This window comes from Penaeus vannamei, chromosome 37, assembly GCF_042767895.1.
Source record: "Penaeus vannamei isolate JL-2024 chromosome 37, ASM4276789v1, whole genome shotgun sequence".
In the NCBI taxonomy this organism is placed as follows: Eukaryota; Metazoa; Arthropoda; class Malacostraca; order Decapoda; family Penaeidae; genus Penaeus; species Penaeus vannamei.
Window position 1 is genome coordinate 24,185,958 of NC_091585.1, and position 6,000 is coordinate 24,191,957.

Consider the following 6,000-nt stretch of genomic DNA (forward strand, 5'->3'; position numbering starts at 1 on the left):
CTCTTCCTTATCCTCTCCCTCATCTTTTAACTTCTCCTCCTCCCCTTCCCCTTTCGTTCTCCTCCTCCTTCTCGATCTATTTCTTTTCTCTCTCTCTCTCTCTTCCTCCGTTCATTATATATAACGAGTCGTTCTACATTTTTACGTTTCAAAATATCTCAACATGTTTTTCTTCCTCTCGACTTTATGTGCCTTGATGTGGGTTCGCCCTGTCGACTGCTTTCGCCATGGCATGAGTCAGAGCAACGGCAATTACCGAAGCCAACAACAACAACAACAAAAATAACAACAACAGTGGTAAAGATGATGATGATTATCATTACAAGTATATTATATATATATATATATATATATATATATATATATATATATATATATATATATATATAATCTCTATCTCCCAAATCTCTTTCAATTTCTGTTTGATTTTTGTTATTATCGTTGTTTCTCTTCTCTTTTTTTTTAATTTATCCTCCGTTTCTACGCGCCTCCTTTTTTATCTTTCTTTCTCTGCTTTCTCTTTCTTCTCTCTCTCTCTGTCGTTATCTATTATCTCTATCTCCCTCTCTCCTTCTCGAAGTTTTCTCCTCCTTTCTCCTTCCACAGTTTCGTTATCCCATCTCTCCTTTCAATTTCTCCTTTTTTCTCTGCATGGTAATTCTTTCTCTCTACCTCTCTTCTTTCTATTTCCATCCCCCTCCCCTCCCCTCCACCTCCTACCCCCTCCACCCTACCACCCCCTCCACCTCCTATCCCTCTACCTTTTCCCCATACTATGAGTGGGGTGAGGGTGGGGGTGGGGGTGGGAGAGGCAAGGGAAGATGAAAGGATGAGGAGGAAGGAAGAAGGTTCAGAGGGGGAAGGTAAGAGGGAATGAAAGGGGGAGTAGGAGAGATAAGAGGGAAAGGGGGGAGGGAGGAGAAGTGGGAAGTATGAAACTGAAAGGTGATGGACGGGGTAGGTAAGAGGAGGAGGAGGAGGGAGGGGGAGGGGGGGAGGAGGAAGAGGGGGAAGATGGATGAGGGTTAGGGATTGGGGGAAAATGGGGGAAGGTAAAGAGAGGGGGAAAAGGAGAGGGGGTGGAAGATAAAGATGGAAAGGGGGGAGGAGGGATAGGTTGGCGATTGAGAGAGGTTATGGGGGGGTAGTGGTGGAGGGATGAGAGGAGGGGAGGAGGAGGGGGAGAAGGAGGGAGGAGGAGGGGAGGAGGAGGAAGAGAGAGAGAGAGAGAGAGAGAGAAATGGGGAGAGAGAAAGAGAGAGGGAGAGAGGGGCAGAGAGAGAGAGAGAGAGAGAGAGATGAAGGAAGAGAGAAAGAGAGAAAGGTTGAAAGAGCGATTGAGAGAGAGAGAGAAAGAGAAAGAGAAAGAGAAAGAGAAAGAGAGAAAGAGAGAAAGAAAGAAAGAGAGAGAGAGAGAGAGAGAGAGAGAGAGAGAGAGAGAGAGAGAGAGAGAGAGAGAGAGAGAGAGAGAGAGAGTGAGAGAGTGAGAGAGTGAGAGAGTGAGTGAGAGAGAAAGAGAGTGGAGAGAGAGAGTGAGAGAGAGAGTGAGAGAGAGAGAGAGAGAGAGAGGGAGAGAGAGAGTGAGAGAGAGAGAGAGAGAGAGAGGAGAGTGGGAGAGTGAGAGTGAGAGAGAGAGGGAGAGAGAGAGAGAGAGAGTGAGAGTGAGAGTGAGAGTGTGAGAGAGACACAGAGACAGAGAGAGAGAGAGGCGGGAATGGGAGGAAGAGAGAGAGAGAGAGGAGGAAGAGAGAGAGGAAGGGAGGAAGAGAGAGAGGGAGGGAGGAAGAGAGAGAGGGAGGGAGGAAGAGGGGAGAGAAAGGGAGAGAGGGGAGGAGGGGATAGAGGGACGGGATCTCTTTGCTCAGACAACACGACCCTTCTTTTACAACAACCTCCCCTCCCCCCTCTCCCTCCCCCCCCCCTTCCCTGTTTCTTTATACCAGTTCATTCAGATGATGTAAGGGGAGGGGGGGGAGGGGGAGAGGAAGGAAAGAGAGGTAGGAAAAGGAGAAAGACAGAGGGGAAAACGAAGAAGAGAGGAAGGAGGAGGAGGAGAGGAGGATAAACGGAAGGGGAGAGGTGAAAGGAAAAAAAAAGAAAGGGAAAGAGGGGGGAAACGGAGAAGAAAGGAGAGGAGGAGGGAGAAACAAGAAACACACAGAAGGAAAGAGGGAGAAACAAGAAAGACACAAAAGGAAGGAGGGAGAAACAAGAAAGACACAGAAGGAAGAGGAGAGAAGGAGGGAGAAACAAGAAAGACACAGAAGGAAGGGGAGAGAAGGGGAGAGAAGGGGAGAGAAGGAGGGAGAAACGAGAAAGACATAGAAGGAAGGGGAGGAAGGAGTGGAGAACAGACAGAGGGAGACAGAAACAAAAAGAAGGGGGAAATAATAGGAGATAATACGAGTCTATGTTTTCTTTTTTCTTATATTCTTCCCATTTTCCTACTGCCTCCGTTTCTTCCCTTTCCCCTCTAGGTTATCTACGTCTGTGTTCTACTGTAATTCTTGTACTTTTACCGTTATATTTCGCATTCTCTTTCCACGAAGGGAGCTCGCGAAAATCAAACCATTTTACTAACTACCAAACAACCCCAATTGCCCAATTATATAAAGCGAAATCAACGACTTGCTAATTCAGGTTAAAATTACGATTCACAATCAAACTCGCAAAATGCCATATAGTACATACCACAATTTAAAAAAAATCGTTTTTTTTTTTTCAAATACAATCACAAACAACCTGACAAACGATAATTATAACAACTAACAACTTTGCAAAACAGACAAACACATTTTCATTCTTATTATCGACTATCATTAAATATTAAATACTCATTCGCATCCCCTCTCATCCACATCCACATAAGTTTAACAACCATGTCGCCAATTCCTACCCAACCCCCCACCCCTATACCCGCCTTATACCCATACCTGCCAACCCCTTATACCCACCCACACCCCGATCGTCCCACACACCGTGCAAGCCCGCCCAACCCCAACACCAGCCTACCACCTCATACCCACCCCGACCCACACCCCCAAACTCGTCCACCACCCCACCACCCCGCCAACCCCAACCCCATCCATCCTCTGCCCCCCACCCCCACCCCACCCCGACCTCGCACACACACACCTTCCCCAAATCAGCCACCTCGACACCTCCCCACCTCATTTCCCATTCAGCGCCTTTCTTAACGCCCCCTCCCCCCCCTCTCCCCCTCTTCCCCTGCCCACCCACCCACCCACCCACCCACCCACCCACCCCGCCCGCCGCCCGCCGCCCAAAGTCTCTTCAGCGCCAGCCAATTTCCGCCGCCCAACCTCCCGCCATTTCCGCCCCTTATTGATATAATTCATCAACTTAGCCACTACGACCGCCCCCTCGCCTCTAAATATACCACCCCATTACGCGAGGGTAAAGTATAATTCAATTTCCGCACGGGCGTTATCAAATGTATTTCCTTGGCGGGATGGCAAAAGAAGAAAGAAAAAAACAAGAAAAAAAATTATGGCGGAATGCAGTCGATTGTGGGACGCGATTTTTTTTTTTTTTTTTCTCCCAGTACCTTTTTTTTCCCTTTTTTATATCGGTTCGGAAGTCTTGCCATCTTTCATTAGGCGCGAGACGCTAGGTCACAAATATATACACACAACAACAATACAACCCCCATTAATAAATCAACAATACGCGATCACGAACGAACGATAAACAAAATAACCTCGCGCTCTCTCAAAAGCCGCCATCTTGGAAGTCGTTAACATTTTGGCGCGCATTCTCACCCCCCCCCCACCCCTCACCCCCCCACCTCCGCCATCGCGCACGTAGCTCGCTCTCTCTCTCTCTCCGACCTCGCCTATCCAACACATTTCGCTAATTCGCGGGATTCGCACATTATTACCCGATAAATCTCGCACTTACCGCATAAACATGGCTCCCGGTCTCTCGCCCATTACGTGGCTTTTGGGCGCAAATCAACCACGCCTAAATCTAGCTATTATTCCGAGACAAGACAGGCTCTCTCTCTCTCCTCGCAAGGGTGTTTTCTACGGCAGATTTACGCCAGCAATTTTTCTTTTTTCTTTTTCTCTTTTTCTCTTTCTTCTTCCGTTCTTTTTTCGGATGTTCGATTCCCTTTGAAACCGCGCCAGATCCCGGATTTTCCCTCTTCCATTCAAACTTGTTTTAATTAACACAGCACCTGAATTTCTCCACTCGAAAATACAACCCCCACTCCCCCCTCCTCCCCCCCAGAGAAGAACTCTCGGAGATTTTTTTTTTTTTTTTTACCTTTTCAGTTACTCTTCTTGTACGCGCGTAACCCCCCCCCCCCCACCTTCCGCGCCCGCCAATACCTCACGGAAATGCTTGCTTTTTCGCGAAAAAAAAAAAAAAAATCACGAGGCACTGCTTTCAATCTCGAACATTTCGCGCGAAATGACACGCGCCGAAAAGATCCTGCTATGATTTTCGCGTCCGACGAGATTTGCCCCGAAAAAAAAGTGAATGAAAAAAATGAATAAAAAATACTTTGTTTGTAAGTATGCATAAGCTAACAATTCCGAGAAATGATGATGGAGGAGGTGTAGGTGTTGGGAGGGGGGAGAAGGGGGAGGGGGAGGAGGAGGAGGAAGAGGAGGAAGAGAAGGAGAAGGAAGAGGAGGAGCAGCAGCAACAGGAGGAGGAGGAGGAGGAGGGAGGAGGAAGAGGAGGTGGGGGGAGGAGGAAGAGAAGGAGGAGGAGGAGCAGCAGGATGAAGAAAAACAGCGGGAGGAGGAGGAAAGGAAGATGGGGGAAGGAGAAGGGTGAACAGAAGAAGGGGTAAAAGGAGAAGGAAAAGAAGAATAACAAGGTAGTGGAGAGTTAGGGGGAATAGAGAAACAGAAAATAAAATTGGAAAGGACAGGGAGGATGGGGAGGATGAAGAGAAAAAAGGAGGCAATGAAGCAAGAGGAAGCGGAGGAGGAGGAGGAGGAGAAGGAGGAGAGGATAGTCGGTGCACAGCTGGAGTTAATAACGATGGTAGTTGTGGTTGTGAATGCGGTTGGGACTCTGAAGGTAGGGACGGCTGGAAAGAAGGGAAAACGGACGAAGAGAGATAAAAATAAGAAAAGAGTAAAGAGGAGAGAGGGGATATGAGTAAAGAGGAAAGAGGGGAGAAAAAGTAAAGAGGAGAGAGGGAAGAAGAGATAAAGAGGAGAGAGGGAAGAAGAGATAAAAAGAAGAAAAGAGGAAAGAGGAGAGAGGGGATACGAGTAAAGAGGAAAGAGGGGAGAAAAGAGGAGAGAGGGAAGAAGAGATAAAAAGAAGAAAAGAAGAGAGAGGAGAAAAGAGATAAAGAGAAGAAAAGAGTCAAGAGGAGAGAGGCAAAGAAAGAAAAGAAAGCATGAAATAGAACAAAATGAACGAAAAACCAAGAGAACAAAAAACACGAAAACACGAAAAATAAAAAACATGGACACAAAGAACACAAGAAAAGAGGGGAGGAGGGAAGACGGCAAAAGCCAAAAAAATAACGATTCCCGCTCCGATAATTCCATTCCTGTTGACAATATGAGAAATACAGCAGACCCGCAAAAAAAGCATGAAAAAAACGAAAAATAACAAACCAAACAAACAAAAAAGAAAAACAAACAAACAAAAGAAAACCATGGACGCAAAAGAAGAAGAAGAAGAAGAAGAAGAAGAAGAAGAAGAAGAAGAAGAAGAAGAAGAAGAAGAAGAAGAAGAAGAAGAAGAAGAAAAGAAAAAAGAAAAAGGAAGAAGAAGAAGAAAAAGAAAAAAAAAAGAAAAGAGGGGAAGAGGGAAAAGCCCAAAAAATAATAATTCCCGCTCCGATAATTCCGTTCCTGTTGACAATATGGGAAATACAGCAGACCGGAAGCGGGTTCGTCGGCGCGGCTAATCGACAAATCCGATTCTGTCACTTCAGTCGCAGGAAACACATCCCGCCAACATTTGCATAATTTAATTCCAAATCTCTCGCATATGCAGCGGGAT